Source organism: Cavia porcellus, unplaced genomic scaffold, assembly GCF_034190915.1.
Source record: "Cavia porcellus strain 051 isolate PalLab524CR breed Dunkin Hartley unplaced genomic scaffold, mCavPor4.1 scaffold_8, whole genome shotgun sequence".
Lineage (NCBI taxonomy): Eukaryota > Metazoa > Chordata > Mammalia > Rodentia > Caviidae > Cavia > Cavia porcellus.
The window spans coordinates 71,644,466-71,663,290 of NW_026947491.1; the positions used below are offsets into that span (position 1 = coordinate 71,644,466).

Genomic DNA, 18,825 nt, shown 5'->3' on the forward strand with positions numbered 1-18,825 from the left:
CTATACAGAGGGGTATGCAAAAAGACCAATCTGCATAACACAATTGAGATAGCATATAATGCTTAGGCAATGATGCTTTAACTCTGATGTACAAACTTTTTCTGCCTTGCGAAGTCATAGCCTCTTATGTTGAGATTGAAACCCAGTTGATAGCCCTGAGATTCTGCATCCTGCCCAGCTCAGCCATGTTTAGGGAGTTGTAGGGTGGGGAAACTGTTGCCTCACTTCAAAGATTACACATCAGTACCCTATTTACATTGCTTAGGACCAATTAAAGGGAAAAGGAAATAGCTAACTGTGCACATAAGTACATGGAGACAGGGTCCAGTTTAGCCAAAATGGAGATGATTGCTCTTTGTTCAAGGAGAGTCATCCAGGTGGTCCTCCTCATCTTGCTACGTTCCTTGCTGGCCTTGAAGTTGCTAGGTAGCACATATTGGCCTGGAACTCATGATCCACTTACCTCATTCCTTCATTCTTTTTACTCTGTTGCAACACTGCTTTCTGGGATTTGGTAGTGTGGAACTCCCTTGCTTTCAGTGTTTTCTTGCCCATTTTTTATGAGCACTGAAATGGGAGACTTACTTTCTCTAAGTACATTGAATTTTAAAAATAAATTGCACTGCAATATGTAGATTTGATATAGCAGAGAGATTATTAGAGAACCAGGTAAACTGGCTTCAACCCTGACTCTTCACCTTTAGGTAATGGGGTTCTAGTCTGTGTAGTTTCCAGACCCTGTTTCCTCATCTAAACAAAGGGCCAATAACTATCATTTTGAATGCTATATATAGGAAGCAAGTTACCTAGTTAGAATTTCTGGTATTATAGCACTACAATGGAATTTTATATTTCATTGTACAAATGATCCTATTATTTTTGTTCTGATGCTATGAAAGTCTGTTGGTATTGATGGACTGTGGTCAGCTATTCAGGGCATGATTCAAAGGTAAAGGGAAAATATCACAATGGCATTATTTTTCTGGGTAAGAGAAACTGAGGAGAAAAAAAACTAAAGAGTAATAAGTTATTTCCTGTTCTCTTCATTTAATTTCACACACAAAAATATCATTATGTTATAAACTTATAAAAATACATTAGTAGTGATGCCTAATATTTCCAGTTTGGATAAGATGCCCAATGAGCTGGGCGTGGTGGTACATATCTGTAATCCCAGCACTTGGGGATCTGAAGCAGGTGGATCATGGAGAGTTTGAGGCCAGCTTGGGCTACATAGTGAATTTAAGGTTAGCTTGAACTGCATGAGGAGACTGTCTCAAAATATAAACAAGAAAGACTATGTATAAACAAGTATATATATATATATATATATATATATATATATATATGAAAAGGTTTCAATAGAAACGTTTTAACTCCTTTGAATGGGAAATATATCTAAGGTGCACATTGTTCCCATGTCTTCTTAGAAAATAAATTACCAACTCAGGAATATGATAAGCCTAGTGGAAAAGTTGAGTACTTTGACGTTTATGTGAATGGTTATTTTAAAATCAAAACTCAGTCTAATGTACAACTGTAACATAAGTTATTCCTTTAAGAGTACATTACATAGTTGCAGAATTTTGGCCTACAATTAGAGATAAAAGAAAGGAAAAAAATCTTTTAAGTAATAATGACTTTATCAAAGCTAATTGTTCTTAATTATTTTAATATTGAAATGAGAAAAGATGATACTGTTTCATTGCTGTTATAATCACTGCACTGTTAAAAAAAATCTGGAAGCCAAATCAAATCCAATATGTTGCCTAGCAACTATAGCAACAAACACTTTGTTTCTTGAGCTAACTGACATTAAAATACTACCAAAGATTCCTAAAAATACCTGCCTTAGGGTTCATTTCTCAGTTAATCTTTTTATTCTCAAGCATGCTTTCTTCACCCACTAGTCCTGACACTATGAAGTTCCAAGATTCACTTTGGTAGTCTTATTGACAGTTCACCAAGGTTTCTTTTAAAATATGAATGCCTATACTCTGAAATCACAAATCAATTGCTTATAAATACAGAAACATGGCAAACCTTTTCTTTTGTCTAAGAATATGAAAGAGGGAGATGGTACACAGCTGAAAACTTTTGGTTCTGCAGATGTGTACAGAAAGAAATAGTGGCAATTCATTTTTTAAAAATCAGTTCCTACCAGCCAGGTTCTCATCCCATGGAAACATGGTTTGTGCAGGAGCTGGAGAGTCTGTTTATAGCTGCCTCACTCATGCTGTGTCCTGAGAGCAGAATTATAAAAAGTATGTCTTCTAGATCAAGGCTTTGCCTAAATAGGAAGTCTGGAGATCACCTAAACAGAGAGATGGCTATGGGATTTGGAAGGAAGGAGAGTTGGGCTATGCTCCTATTTAGAGAAACAGCAGTTAATTTTTTGAAAATATGTTTTAGAAAACATTTACTATTCTAATCAACAAACTAAGTTTTATGTTATTATCTATTTGTTTCTTTTTATAAGAACTTTTTTGACATGTCTTGAATTCTGAGTAACTACTTTGAAAATAATGATACATAGTGTATTCACTATTGTTATTCTCTTATTTTGTTATGAAATTTTGTTTTATTTTTGATAAAATAAAAAAGAAAGCTAAAGAGGAAAAATAGTTAATATTCAAGGAGAATCAGGACCTTTTGTCTCATTTGCTTGGAGAAAAATGATGTGCAATGTATTAGATGAAGGAATGTCTTACATTTAGCATTTATAATTACATTTGAAGTAGATACCTACTACTACTCATATTAAACATGGAGAATCAATGGATAGAAAGGTTAGGTATCTTGCCCTAAGTTACACTTGGAAGGTGGCAGAACTATTTTCCAACCTGAACTTATCTGATACAGAGGTCTTGTTCTTGACCATGTATTTAAGTACAATTTGTTATTCAGTATTAGCTGACTGGCTTATATTAATAGTTTTTATTTTGCTTAAGGTTTAAGATTGCCAGACTATCAAGAAGTTAATAAATTGATTTGAAACTAGGCCACTCTTTTGTTAAAGAATTTTTTTTTCGGTCTTTTTCTTTTTTATCGGTACCAGGGATCGAACTCACGACTGCCTGCTTTCAAGGCAAGTGCTTATGCTGCTGAGCTAAATCCCCAGCCCCTTGTTAAAGAATTTAATCAAATTTAAAAAGTCATAATTGGTAATTCACAAGAAAACAAATACCTTCAGTTTATACATATGGGCTTTACAACAATTTGCTGTACTTACCTTGGGTCTTATATGATTCTATTCCCCTAAAGATAAGCCTTAAATATAAGTACTCAATGTAAAATTATTAAATGAATGAATACAGTTTATATATGAATTTTACTGGTCATATTTTAGTGGGTAGGCCTTTCACTATGCATTGAGTTTATAGCCACATAGAAACATGCTAAATCACCATGATGGTTAGTATACCAATAGTGTTTTTCAGGTGTTAGACTCTGATCTAAATGATTTAGGCACATCAGCTCGTTTAATCCTCACAGTAACCTTATGAGATGGTTACTAGTGCCCCTACAATACAGAGGAAGACCTTCAGCAGAAAGAGGTTATGAACATGTCTTAAAAACAATAAAGTCAGTATTCAGACCCAGGCTGTCTGACTCCAGAGACTTACTGATTGTAGCTGACGGCTTCCATAAAATTAAGACGTTAAGAAAAAGAATTAAACAATATAACTTGACTAGGAAGCATCAAATTGCTGTTTCCCTTCCTTTTTACACTATCTAACTCATGTTTTCCTATAGGAAACACCTGAATGCTTCCCTCACTTTCAATGAGTATACCTTGGGTGACTATTGTAATCAGTTTGGATTGCTAGAACAAGTTATTATAGACTGAGTGGATTATCAACAACTGAGACATATTTCTTATAGTTCTGGAGGCTAGAAATCTGAGATCAGGGGACAGCATGATTGGTTCTGGTGAGAATTTCTGTTATGATACAAAAAAATATTCTCTAAGAGACTCGTGTGTTCAGATACAGGACTTTTGAGGAGTGGTAAGATCACGAGGGGCACTAGCTTCATTAATGGATAATTCATCAATGATTTCATGGCTGCATGTGAGGTTAGGAGGAGGTGCCTCATGGAAGATGTAGCTTCATTGGAAGCTTAGCTTTAATATTCTCACTTCTTGCCCCTTTTCTGTTTTTGCCTCTTTCCAACGAGTATGCTTCCTGACTATCATACAGTGAGTGCCTCTTTGCTCCATTGTGCCCCTCCACCACTATGTTTTTGCCCGGGAACCAGTCCCCAGTGAACTTAATCCTGAAACTGTGGGTCAAAGGAAACTTCTCCCTATAAACTTTGTGTGTAAGGCATTTTTGTTCCAGAAATAAAAGTCAGACTAAAACAACTTTCTCTGGGTTTGTAGATTACTGAATTCATTATATCCTCACTTGACAGAAAGAGATTGAGAGAGTGTTCTTGGGTTCCTTTAATGAGAGCACTAGTCCTATTTATGATGGCTTCTGCCTTATAATCTCATTGTCCCCCTAAGCTGATTACAGGGTGAGTAAAACTTTCAGCATGTGAATTTTGTTGGAGAGGGATACAAATGTTCAATCTATTGTAGTGGTCAAATTATTGATCATACGATTATACATACAAAGCACTTATGGGAGTAATAAGCAATGCCAATTGGTTGGGCCATGGCTGTGAGTATAAGCTACACTGCTCTTGATATTGGGATTGAAGATCATCAATATATGCTGTAAATATATTTTTTCCCTTTGGTGTTTGGAATTGTGTAAAGTAAGCAATCTTATCAATCTCCATAGGAGGATATTAATCTGTGTCTGTAGTTTGCTATGAAAAAATGTTGTAATGCATAACTATATGCTCTCATCTTCCACACATATGTGTAAGTAAATCTGTAGGATAATCTTGGAATGTATGCTGGGTAGAAGAGTATGCATATGTGTAGTTTCAGTAGACATTACCAAATCATACTCTGAGCATTTTTTATCAGTACCTATTCTTGTCAACATGCCTGAGAGTGCCTGTTTTCAATGTATTTGTTAATAGTGTGCAATAAAAGTTTGGATTTTTGCCTCTCTGATAGTTGGAAAATGAGATTTCAATGTGGAGATTATTTGCATTTCTCTCATTTTAGTGTCCTTTCTATGATCTATTTATACACTTATCTATTTTTTCCTATTGGGTGAATGATTTAGCTTTAACATGTTTGAGCCTATAATATACTCTTTTTGTGATACTTGTTGAAAATGTATTTTCCAAATCTTTCATTTGTCTTTGTAGTTTTCTATTGATAGTTTTTGTTTTGCAGAATTTTTTACTTTAATTGTATTTACTCGTTCAAATATGCTTTTAGGTTTTGAGTCACACATAGAAAGTGTCATACACTCTAAGATCTCATTTTCTAAAAATTCACCAAGGTTTCTTCTTTAATTTTAATATTTAATTTCTGGCATTGTAAAATTGACTTATTCAAAATATGTGGTGTATAAAGTTGCTATAGATAGAACAAACTTGTTCTCTAGGTGACTACCTGCTTTCCAAATATGTATAAATCTATCTTTACCCTAAAATTTGTAATGCCAGTTTGCTACACACTAATTTTGGTATGTATTTAGTTCTAAATTCTGAGATTTCTGTAGTGAAATCATACAGCCCTTAATCTCGCTATTGAATAATGTGCAGGTAGAAATTGTTTTAATTATTATAGCTTTGTAATATATTTTACACATTTAACACATTGACTTTCTACTTTTATGTCTCTATTTCAGAATTGTCCTAATGTTTTTGCATGTTTATTTGGTATGCAAACTTTGGAGTGAGCTTCCCCAGATGAAAAATTCATGTAGCCATTTTAACAAGATCTTAGATGTTATATAAATTGTAGTTGGGAAACTTTATGCTGTTATTATAATGTGTGCTCCTATCCAAGAGCATGGTATTCTTATCTAAATCTTCTTTGGTCTTTTTCTTAATGCTCTAAATTTTCTCTTTGAATAAATTTTGTTATGTTTATTTCTTGTGATTTTATCTCTCATTGTTGCTGTTCTGCATGGAATTTTTTCAAAACAAAAACCATTCATAAACCAATTTTCCTTTCTTCCAAAAATCTAGAATTATGCCATCCTGTGTTCTATGGAGTTAAATATCCAGATACACAAAGTATATAAAGGTCCCATATAAGAAGCTAAACACATATATGGTAGTATCTGTACATTTCTTTAAGCTATCGCAGAACATTTCATTCATGGAGAGAGGTAAGTGATAGCAATTTAATATGAAGAATACTTTTTCCACCAGCTGATGAAGTCAAGAGAGTTCTAACCTAAATTTATTTCCTTTCCTTTTGTTTTTAAAATCCTCTTCTTCATGAGTATCTAGGTATACTCATGAAATCAGCTGGTCCATTATAGCTTTTTTGAAAACAAAAAAGAAAGGGTAGAGGAAATCCTGAAAAATTCTTTGGTCTTTGAGTTCGGGAGGGAAATTTAGGAAATCATTTCTCTCTGTGATATACTATTGTTGGATTCAGACCATGATTACTCCCTCATGAAAGGGAAGACATCTCTTTTTTGGTAACAAATGTGTTTAACCTCAGATGATTCCACAGTGATTACAGTGACATAAAAACGAAGCTTTGTGTTTAGAACATGGGATTCCCTTCTTACCCAAAGTTATTATGCTTACTGACACCATTTTGCTGTTCTCTGTAGTTATCCCTGCCAGACTCTGGGGCTGAGTTAAAATTACTTTCCTTTGCCTTTCTTGGTGACATTGCTACCAGGAGAAGTGTTCACACATAACTGACAGGCACAAGACTGTCAGCTGGCAGGAGATTATTGCTTTATCCTGACTGAGGCTGGCCATGCTTGATTTCTGCCCCAGATTAAGTTTTTTGAGTAAAAGAAAACAAACAAAATTTCAAAAGTTTCTACCCTCACCATCCAAACTCTTTGTTATGATTTTGTTCCTGAAGATAATTTTAGAAAATCATTTCTGCATCATGAGAACAGAAATTTGCTCCTGGTTCTTGACAGCCCAGTGTTCAAGATGAGGACTTCTCTAAACAAGTGGCTTAATGTGCAGATGATTTTGAATGTTTAGAAATTCCATGCTGAACGTGTGTGTGTGGGGGAAGTGTCACTGTGATAGGAGGTGAACATTTCTGCCTGGGCTGAATGCATACCAGTGTCTTGCAAAAGAAAATTAACTGTATAACCAGTTAGGGAGGCAATTAAGGTATGATTTTTCTGGCCAAATAGTGGCATAAATAGGGCAGATTTGAAGTTAGACCGAGTTGGGAGCTGTGACTTTACAATACACAAGGATTATGAACTTGGCTGTGTCTCTTAATCTCCCTAAACCTCGGCTTCTTCAATTATCAACTCTGTCTTTCTCTGTCTCTCTTTCTCTCTTTTTCTGGAGACTGAGAGGCTGAGGCAAGAGGATCACTTAAGCCTAGGAGTTTGAGGCCAGCCTGGGAAACATAGCAAGTTCTCCATCCAAAAACAAAAACATAAACAGAATACAACAAAACAACAACAGCAATAACAATTGAAACACCCCTAAAACCAAACCAAGAACTCGGCAATTTTATTCAACTCCATAAAACTATTAGTAACAGTGAGCCCATGTTGGTGCTAGGATGAAGGAGCGTTGGAAGCATTTCCTTAGGAACAAAATTTTGGGGTCAACTATGAATCAAAGGGGAGAAAATCAAACAATGACACTCTCTCTAACACTATTGTCATAATCCAAATTTTCACACATTATAGTGTGGTAAGGGACATTGGTTGGAGTTTTTCTCAAATGGAATTTACTAAGTATATGGAAATACTCAGGAGATGTATGAGTTCAGTCCCTTTTCCCAAATTCCTCACTGAGGGAACACAAGATATCCATAAATAATGCAATGAACCCCAGCTTTGAAATGAATGGAATTATGCACTGAATTCCAAAATGTGTTTCAAATAGAAAGGGTGCCAACCTAATAAAAAAAAGGGGGTCCCTATTCACATATTTGGGAAGATCTATTACTTCTGTTTGCCTAAAACCATTGTTCCCCTTGTTGGCCTGCTTCTTTAGTAAGAATAGCTCTTCCCCAACTCAGCCACGTGGTTTAGATGGGACTATCAGTCATCCGAATAGCTCTTTATATACTCCTCAGGTTCAGCCTGCAGGGGACTTGGGTTATATCACCTTATTGCTCATAGGGATTATGCATGAAGCAGGAAATGACTCAAGTCAGACTACATGGCACAAGGCCCTGGCTCCAGTTGTGCTAACATTGAATTCTGAGTCCAGTTGCTTTCACTTTTGGTCAGAGCCTTAAGGTAAGTAAGTAAGCCCATTCAGTATGTAAAACCTTGCTTACCTTATTTGCCTAGTTATATCACCAGGATAACTGCAGAAAGACTCCAGTTAAGTCTGATTCAGGCCATCTCTCTAACAATTGCTGAAGACATTCTTTCCTATCAGAATCACAATCAGATTAGTTGGAAAAAACAAAAATGTCTATAAATCAAATTTATGTAATTGACTATGCAATCTCTATTTTTATATTTAGAAGAGCAGTCTAGTATTACTGATTATTAGATCTATGACTTATGATAAGTGCCTTAATTTTGCTATATAAGTTTAAAATGGGTAGAAGAATACTATATATCTTATCTAGGAGGTAGGATAGGAAAATGATTAGGAACACAATCTTTCCCAACCAAATCCTCTATCATTTTTTTTGTTGATGGTTTGTTGTGTTCTTCAATGTTTCTTACTCTTTAGTTTTTAGATGCATTATTTTCCTTATTTTTAAAACTAAAACGTTGCAGATTGTGTGTTACTGTCTCTCCCCTAGATTTCATATATGTCATATATACTAAGTATTAGCAGTACTAATTTGTTGATCTGTAAATGAGGAAAAAAATCTCAGACTCTTCACAGTTCTTGAAGATAGTAAGTGATGAAAAAATATTTTATCTAAGCAAAGTAATCAAGTGAGACATTCCTCTCCTGTGGGATATATTAAAATGATTGGGCAAGACATGATCTACATAGGACTATTTTCTATGAGTAATAAATATCTGCAGAAGATATTTTAGCAAGATTATAACAGATGTGAACTGTTGTCTTAATAAAATCAATTTGCATTGTATGCCAATTATCAATGTAGCTGGAACTTGAATGAATTCTTAATGCAAAGAGGACATTGATAAGCATTCTATTTAGTACCTATTACCATTAAACAGTATAGTAGTACTGCTAATAATTAGTATATATGACACTTATTATGCGAACAGTTTTAAATGCAGTAACTCACTAAAGAAGTGTTAACAATATAAATCCGATATTAAGGCCCAATCTCTAGTGAATGCACTCCTGATGTATAGAGAGCCATGTTTTCCTTAGATCTTCACTCCTCCCAGGTCTCCCTAGCCCCTGTTAAACAACCCTTTATCTTCAGTTTCTGTGAGCGAGATCACTCTGTGCATGTCTTTTTGTGCCTGCCTAATTTCACTTAACATAATTATCTCCATTTCCATCCATGTTTCAAATGACAGGATTTCATTTTAATCCATTCTTCAGTTGTTGAATGTTTAGGTCATGCCACCTCCTAGTACTGTGACTAGTATTGCAATAAACGAGGAGTGCAGATATTTGCTTTATACTGATTTCATTTCCTTTGGACACATACTCAATAATGAGAGTGTTAGATAATATGGTATTTCTATTTTTAATTCTATGAGAAAGCATACCATTTTCCATAATGGTTATGATCTACATTCCCACCAAAATTGTACAAGAGTTCCTTTTCTCTGTGTCTTTTCCAGCACTCATTATATTTTATATTTTTGATAAGACTATTTTTAGTATAGTGCAGTGATATTAAAATTTTGGTTTATATTTCCCTGATGATTAATGATGTTGAGCATTCTTAGTATGTCTTCTTTTGCCCATTTGTATATCTTCTTTTGAAAAATGCCTCGTTAAACCTATTGTTCATTTTTTTTATTAGGGTTATTATTGTTTTCTATTTTTTTGGATTTCTTTGTATATTTGGGGTATTAACTCATTGTCAGATATATGGTTGACAAATATTTTCTTTCATTCAGTGGGTTATCTCTTCACTCTGATATTTGTTTCAATGTCCTGAATCATTTCAAAATATTTACCTTTCATGGTCATCTTAACTTTGGAGAAAAGCCACAAGTCTCACAATGCCAGATCCAGTGAATAAGGTGGATAAGGACACAATTCAATATTTTTATGAGCCTACCTTACTATAGCATTACACTTACAACAGCAATCATTGTATTTTTGATCGGATCTGGTAAAGACATTCACAAAAGAGGATTTCCAGAGGTACTTCAGAAAGTAGTGAGGACAATGGGATAAATGTGTAAAAAGGGAAGAAAGCTACTTTGATAGGCTAATTTATTACAAGCCTGTAGTGATGTTAATGATTTTTGTACGTTGATTTTGTATCATGTAACTTTATTGAAGAATTTAATTATTGTAATAGGTTTCTGAAGAGGTCATTTGAGGATATGTATATTTTAATATTATATATTATTTATATCCATGTCACCTGCAGACTGACAGCTTGACTCCTCTTTTCTTTATTTGGAGCCCCTTTCTTTGTTTCTCTTGCCTGATTCTTTTGGCTAGGATTTCTGGTATTTTAAACTTTTACTGTTTCCCAGGATGAAAGCATTCACAATCTTTTCTTCCATCTTTCTTGTAATAGTAGGCCCTCTTGATTGTCCTGATCTTAGTGAACAAAATTTTAACTTCTCCTCATTTGGTATGATGTTAGCTGTGTGCTTGTTATTTTTTTCCATAAAGGTATATTGAATATTTATCAAATTTGTTTCCTGTGTTTATCGAGATGATCATATATATTTTTAGCCTTCATTGTTTTGTGATGTGTCACATTTATGAATTTCTATATGTTGAATTGTCTTTCCATCTGTGAGACTGGCTTTACATATGTAAACCCAGCCCAGTGTGGAGGTGCACCCCTGTAATGCCAGCAGTTTGGATTGAGGCAGGAGGATTGCTGTGAGTTCGAGGCCAGCCTGGGCTACATAGTGAGTTCAAGTTGAATTACATGCAAGACCCTGTCTCAAAAAACAAAATGAAACAAAACAAAGAAAAAAACTCAACCAACCAACCAGCCAACCAACCCCAACCCGCCCCCCCAAAAACAACAACAACAAAATTTAAACCTGGAATATATGGTGGCGAAAGGTACAACATATTCTAGCATGATTTATTGTCACTGCCTTATTTGTTCAAGTTGCAAATAGTTTTCCAACCATTATATTTTCACTGTTAGGACAAATGTCAACATGATGAAGAAGCAAGTAATAATTTAGTATTATAAAAATAATTTTGACTTTGTATGCAACTAGATGGTTTCAGAAATCCAGGGATGTTCTTGTGTCATACTTTGAGAACTGCTGGGATTAGGCAACCTATTAGGAGGGATTTACAAAATGGAAGTGAAAAGGACATGAACATATACTGTAATCCATGAAAGAAAAGGAATTTTAGAGATTGAGTACCTCCTTAGGCTGTTAGGGTACTGTAATAAAATACCATACACCAGGTAGCTTAGAAGCTATAGAAATTTACTTCTCACATTTCTGGTGGGTGGGAAGTCCAAGGTAAGATGCTGACTGACTCAGTGTCTTGTGAGGGACTTGTTTCCTGGTTCATAGAGGGTACCTTCTAGCTGTGTCCTCAAACAGCGGAAGAGGCAAGGCAGTCCTTGAGGCTGTTTCATAGGACACTAATCCCATTCATGAACGCTCCACCCTCATGACCTAATCACCTCACCTCACCTCGTAATATCATCACCTTGGGGGTTAGGAGTTCAGTATGAGAGGTTTAATGGCACAAAGATTCAAAACATAGCAAGTACACTCATTCTGTGATACCTTTGGAGAGTTTGAGTACAGATACCTGGCACCCATTATAAAATATGGGGCTAAATATAGAAAATTACAATGTAATGAATTATCCCGGGGTGTCACACCAGGGGTGAAAGGTGAAGAAATGGTCGTGTGCGTAGACATTAGAGTTATCTAGGTCATGGTTTACCTTGGTACAAACTCTAGCTTTCTTAACCAGTTTGTGACTCTCTTAACCAGTGTATAACCAGTTCTATAAAATGGAAAAAAATCTACTGCAAATAGTTGAAGGAAAAGGAAAACAAATATAAGTAGTTTTACTACAAGTTTCTCTTAGCTTATTGAAAAGAAAGGTTTGTGCTAATATTGTTTGGAGAAATTTGTATGTCTGTATCTTGTACTCTGAGTAGCTGCTTTGAGGATAATAATATGAAGTATATTAACTATTGTTATTCTATTATTTTATTATGAAATTTTATTTTTTCCATAAAATAAAACAAAAATAGTTGTTATAAGATTGCATGAGTTAATCTTCATAAAATAACATAGTACATGAAACATAACAATCTCTAGCTATCTTTCTATGTCTGTCTGTAATTTTGGAATGATTAAAATAAAGATGAAGTGAATGAAAGAATAAGGGGAGAGAAGAGAAGAGCACATAGAACCAGGGAGAGCTAATATTTAAGAGAAAAGCAAAATGAAAGGCCAGTGAAGGAGACAAAGTGATGTAGGAGACGGGGAAAAATTCTGGAGTGAGGTGTCCTGAACGCATAGGCAGTTTGTCCCAAGGTGAACTCAGGCAGGAATATAAATCTTGAGACAGTGGATGCTGCCTCTGCTTTGAGCTCTGCTACATTTACTCGATTTAGAACAGTGCCTGATATATAGCAGGTGCCTCGCAATGGTGACTAAAAGTGCAACAGAAGTCTGGGGATATAGCTCAGCGGCACAGCGCCTGGCTGGCAAGTGCCAGGTTGTGAGTTTGACTTGGGGTACAAAGAAAAAAAAATTAACAGAGAAGTTGAAAAAGAAAACAGCCTGAAAGTACTCATTTATGTTTAGAAAAATAGATCCACTGGAGACTTAGATCCTCTATATCTGCTAGATAGTACCATCCAAACTGATGTTAAAATGTTTTTAATTCGAATTTAACCCTTGGAGCCATCGCCTCTTATTACCATGGTTTCATTACAGTTGATAAAACTGGTCTGACATGTCATTTTTTATTAACTTCAATCGGCCTGTGATCATAGGCATATTTTTAGTCTTTTTTCTTGATGCCAGAATGAGTCATTAGCAGAAGAAGATCTGGCCATTAAACAGGCCACTGGATGACTCAAGATTTCATCATTTGACCTCATATTGAAAATATGAGAGCTTGATCCACAACACTGTGGCAGTATTTTCTGTTTTTCAATTTTACTGTACAGAAAGAATGGATCTAAGATACTGATTCTATGCTGACGAGGTAGCTCAGTGGTAGGGTGTTTGCCCAGCACGCACAGGACCCTGGCTTCAATCTCCATCATCACAAAAACAAATAAGCAACAAACCAAGTCTGATTTTCTCTTATTTATGCCTGTGGTGGTACATAGTTCTTCACTGAGATTGATTATTACATCCTCCACATGGCATTGTAGTGGCATTTGTGTACTATTACCACACACACTCTTTTTGGTTGGTAGATTCCACAAGTTTCTTTAAATATTACATAATTTTTGCCTCTTCCCCGCTTACAAACTTTTTATAGAATGCATATTCAAGAGTCGTCAATCTGATCAAATTCCTTTTTAAAAATTTCTTCTGTAAATCCTTTGGTATAGCTCCATTACTGTACTTTTTCCCTGTAGCATTTCATCCCCCATTTGTGTGTGTTGTGTTAAATTATTTCTAGATATCACATAGTATTGGATACTGTTTTCTGTTGTTACTGGTACTTAGTAGGAAGACACCAATTTTTGTACCTCGCCTTTTATTCATAAATCTGTGGATTCTTTTTAAATTCTAATGATTGAATATAGAGACTATTTAATTTCTGTAGAGATAACCATATTTTCCACAAATATTGGAGTAAATATTTTTTATAATAATATATAAAAATTTTATTGGCTTGCATTTCTAAACATGCATATTAAAATGTTTAATAGAAGCAGCAGTAACTGGAGTCTTTGTTTTTTTTTTTAACATTTACGGAATGCTTAAGTTTCATCATTAAGCTATTTGATAAATATATAAGTCTATCTGTCTATCTATCTATCTATCTATCTATCTATCTATCTATCTATAAGTGGTTAAGAGCTGGGACAGGTCCAGTCTACCTAGGTTTAAACTCTACTTCTGTGGTTTGCTGCAAAGTTGTTTGGATAAAAAGCTTCTGCTTTGGTTTCCTCATATGTAATACAGAGTACAGCAACACTTGCATCATAAAGTTATTTTAAAGATTCAATAAGCTATATTTGTAAAATGCTTAAAACTAGTATGTGGCAAATACAATACAAGTGTTCCTTTAATATATTGAGATGATCACTTGAAACTTCTCATTCAGTATGTTACTTTAATTCTTTAATTGATATTATTATGTTAAATAGCTTTTAAATAATTTTAAAGGTACTATATTTTTAAATGTATATATTTATTTTGTTAGTACATGCTTGCAGTATACAGTGTTTATATTCCTTGTGTGGAGTTGGTCATGTACATAACACATCTTTGTTCCTTCTTCATCTCCTTTTTCCTTAACTCCTGCTTCCTTCCATATTTGACTATTAATTTAAAAATCGTTCACTTCAATTTAACCTTGTATTAAAGGCTAAGTAGGAAAATCAAGCAAAAAATAAGAGAGGGATTTTGATTGGAAAGAACGGATAAGAGAATATACTGAGAGACAACATAATCTTATATACAGAAATCATAAAGAATCCACCAAACTATTAGAGTTAATAAGCAAAATTAGCAAATTTGTAAAGTACATGATTAATGTAGGGGCCAGGGATTTAGTTCAGTGGCATAAGCGCCTGCCTGGCAAGCATGAGGTTGTGAGTTTGCTCCCCAGGACCAAAAAATAAAAATTAATGTAAAAATTAAATTATATTTCTATGCACCAGAAATAAGCAATCAAAAAGGGAGCTAAGAAAGCAGTCCAACTGGGATCTCATCTTGTTAAAAAGTTTCTACACAACAAGAGAAATAACTAACAAAGTGCAAAGAAAACCCACAGAGTGGGAAGAAATTGTAACCAACTGTCCCTCAGACACAGGACAGATAAAGAGTTGAAAAAAAGTCAAATCCCCTTAAGACCCAATCCAAAAATGGGCATTTGAGATGAATACACTCTTCTCAGATGAAGAAATACAAATGGAAAAAATTTTCACTATGAAAATATGAAAATATGTTCAACATCATTGTAATTCAAGAAATGCAAATTAGAACAACACTGAGATTCCATCGCATCCTAGAAAACAGCCATCATCAAGAAATCAGTCAAGGTCAAGTATGGTGGCTCACACCTGTAATCCCAGCACTCAGGAAGCCAAGGGGCATTGCTGTGAGTTTGAGACTAGCCTGGGCTGCAGTATGAGTGTGAGGCCAGCCGGAACTGCATAGCAAAACCCTGATTAAAAAAAGAAAGACATAAAGGAAGGAAGAGAGAAAGAAAGAACAAATGCTGGAAGGACTGTGGGAAAAAGGAACCCTTCCCTTTGTTGGTGGCACTACAGACTGGTACAACCATTGTGTAAATCAGTGTGGTGAGTCCTCAAAAAACTAGAATTAGAGCTCCCATTTGATCCAGCTATTCTCTTGCTGAGTATTTTCCCAGGAGAATGGAAAACATTGTACTGCAATGATACCCATGCTTATAGCTGCACAATTTGTAATAGCTAGATCTTGTAAACAACCCAAATGACCACCAACTGAGGAATGGATAAAAACAATGTGATATTTTTATATAACAGAGTACTATTCAGCTATGAAGAAGAATAAACTCGAGGCTTTTATAGGTAAAGAGATGCAACTTTTTTATAAGTGAAGTAAATCAAACTCGCATGTATATTGTTTTGTTTCCCTAATGGAAGAATAAAAGAGTAAATAAGATACAAAATCTGCAATAGATACTGAGAAAGGGAAAGAAACTACTCACAAAGAAAGAACAACCAGGAGGGGGATAAAGGGAAATGAATGAAGAGAAAAGAAAAAAAAATATGTAATAGCTAACATACTATCTTATTTTGAAACTCTGTCTCATTGTTTTTATTGTTGTTTACTTTTCTCTCTTTAAAATAAAGAAAACAATTCAATTTATAATAACACATAGAAGAATAAAATATTAAGGAGTAAGGTAACTAAATGGAGTAAAATCTTATGTTTCCCAATATCTTATGTTTCCATCCATATTATATTTTCAGTATGTAGGCCAGGAGTTTCCAGGGTTTGGAAACAGTGGCTAAGTGTGTCTCCCAGTGGAGAGCTGATCTCTTCTTAAGGCGACAAAATGTCCTGGAAATTGTATTGTGTGAATCACTTTGTAACTGTATTATAGACCACTGAATCATATACTTTGGAAGGATGGGTTTAGTAGTATGTGAATACTGTACTACTTTCCCAAAACATTAAAAATAGCTAGTGGTGGTATCTTGCTAAGTAGCTGAATTGTTGAAGCTGGGCTTGAAATTGTGATCTTCTTTCTTCAATCTCCCAGAATGCCTGGATTACAGGTGTTCACCACCATTTTAATGACTTTTGCACTAATTCCTATCCTGCCTTTCTTATTTGAGGCCATAAATCCAGCAGATTCTCTCTTTATTATAGCCATTTCCTCTTTGTATTCAGTAATTCCAATGAGCATTTAGAAGTGGTGCCTCGTCACCTTTTCTCATGAATTCAGGCACCCATCCTTGACCCAAAGTCTTCTCCAGCTCCTGTTTCATTTCTTTACTTCTCATAATAGCAAAGCTTAGTGAAAATTTTACTTATAACCAGCAGCTTACTTTGCCTCTTCTATTCTCTTTATCCACTCTAGTCAGTCTTTTTTCATTTATCCATTAAAACTACCACATATCCATGCTATTAAATTCTAATAATCAGTTCTCTGTGATCTAATTTGTTCTATTTGAAGCATTTGACACAACTGCTAACTCTCTTCTTGGAAATAATTCAATTTATTTTTGGGACACCATTTTCTAAAGGATCTCTGGTTTTGTCCATTAGTTTATCTTCTTAGTCTTTTTTGCTTTTTTTGGTATTAGTTTTGTATTGCTGTGTAAGAAATTGCCACACATTTAGCATCTTATAACCACACACATATCATCTGACAGTTTCTGCAGATCAGGAGTCAGGTTGTGGCTTAACTGGATTTTTAGTTTACGGTGGTTGAGATTGCTAACAAGGACCTGGCTTTCCCACACCCTCATCTGGGTGAATCTGCTTTCTAGCTCGTTTTCCCACGTTTACATAACGGAAGGTCCAGTTTGTTGGAGGCTGTTGGCCTTGAGACTATACCTAGTTCCTTACTATGTGGGCTATTCTAATGTGATTACTTACTTTGTCCAGACCATTGAGGAGAATCTCGGAAACCAGGGTGAAGCTGGTGCCTCCCTGACGTCCTATAGGACTTCTTTGCCTAAGTAAATCAGAATAACAGGGACAATCTCTTTTTAAAAAATTTACTCAAAACAAATATATTCAAACTTTAATTACATATAGAAATTCCTTCACCTTCTGTTGGCTGGAACCAAGTGGCATGAAAATGATCTGGAAACGTCTCAGTTCAGCACCCCCTCCCTGACCCCTCAGAATTCTTTCTCTCCTGGGCCCTCTAGGCTGTCATCTGTTTGGCTAAAGCATTATTCCTTATTCCTTAAACTCTGATACATCATTAAATAGCTCCTTCATTGAGTTCTTCCCAAATTACATGGTTAGACTGATTCATAATACTTTTTTTTATGTCACCTAGTCTCATGGATTTCAAATACCTTATTCCACTGATGACTCTGAAGATTTTTATCCATAACCTGGACCTCTTCATCGGGATTCCTACCAGAAATTTCCACTTGGATATGTTCTGCATCCCGCAAACTAAAAATGTCCCAGGTTTTGGGCTCCAAGTCTCACTAGATTTGCACATGCACATTTTCTCTCTCCACATACTTTCCAGTCTCAGTAAATTGCAGTATCATCCTTCCAGCTCTGAAGACCAAAAGAATCTGCTGTCGTCTTTGGCTTCCCTATTCACACTCACTGTCTTACCCAACCCCAACACCCGGCCCACTCCTCTGATTTGTGTCTTCAGTGTCTGTGCACGTTCTGAAGATTTTTTCTCTCTCCGGCTTCCATTCTGGTCCAAGCTCTTATCACGTGCAGTGATTTGAGGAGACTTTTCATTGGTCTCCTTGCTTCTTTTCACGCTCTTTATCCCTCACTCTAGTCTTTTCTCACCAAGGCTGACACCGGTGATTATTACTTGTTTTTTAGTTTTTGTTTTTTTTAGTTAGTACATCTTTGCATTACATAATGGTTCTTATGTGGAGTTGGTACATGTAAATAACACATCTTAATTCTTTTTAAAATCCCTTCCCTTCCTCTTTTTATCCTCTTCACATTTGAATAAAGTATATTTAAAAATATTAATCTCATAGAAAGGGAGAGTAGATTGGTGGTTACAAGGGCTGGAGAAGTTGGCAGGGGCATAGTGTAGACTGGGGAATTGTTGAACAAAAATATAAAATTACTGTTAGGAAAAATAAATTCAAAGAGAGAGTCAGCACACTGACCTCTGCCTACCAGCTGCCACCACCAGAAGGCTCCTTCCTGCAGGCAGCCAGCAGGATCAGGGAATACGGCCAGCTATTTTGATTGGATAATTTTTTTGTCTTTTTATGTACCAGGGACCAGGGATCGAACTCACGACTGCCTGCTTGCAAGGCAG

At 35.3% G+C, this 18,825-nt stretch overlaps 1 pseudogene; it reads right to left on the minus strand.

Moving 5' to 3' along the window:
* Positions 1–17,967, minus strand: part of LOC100735856 (large ribosomal subunit protein eL6-like) — an 85,715-nt pseudogene extending 67,748 nt beyond the window's left edge.
* Between the last annotated feature and the right edge of the window lie 858 nt (positions 17,968–18,825).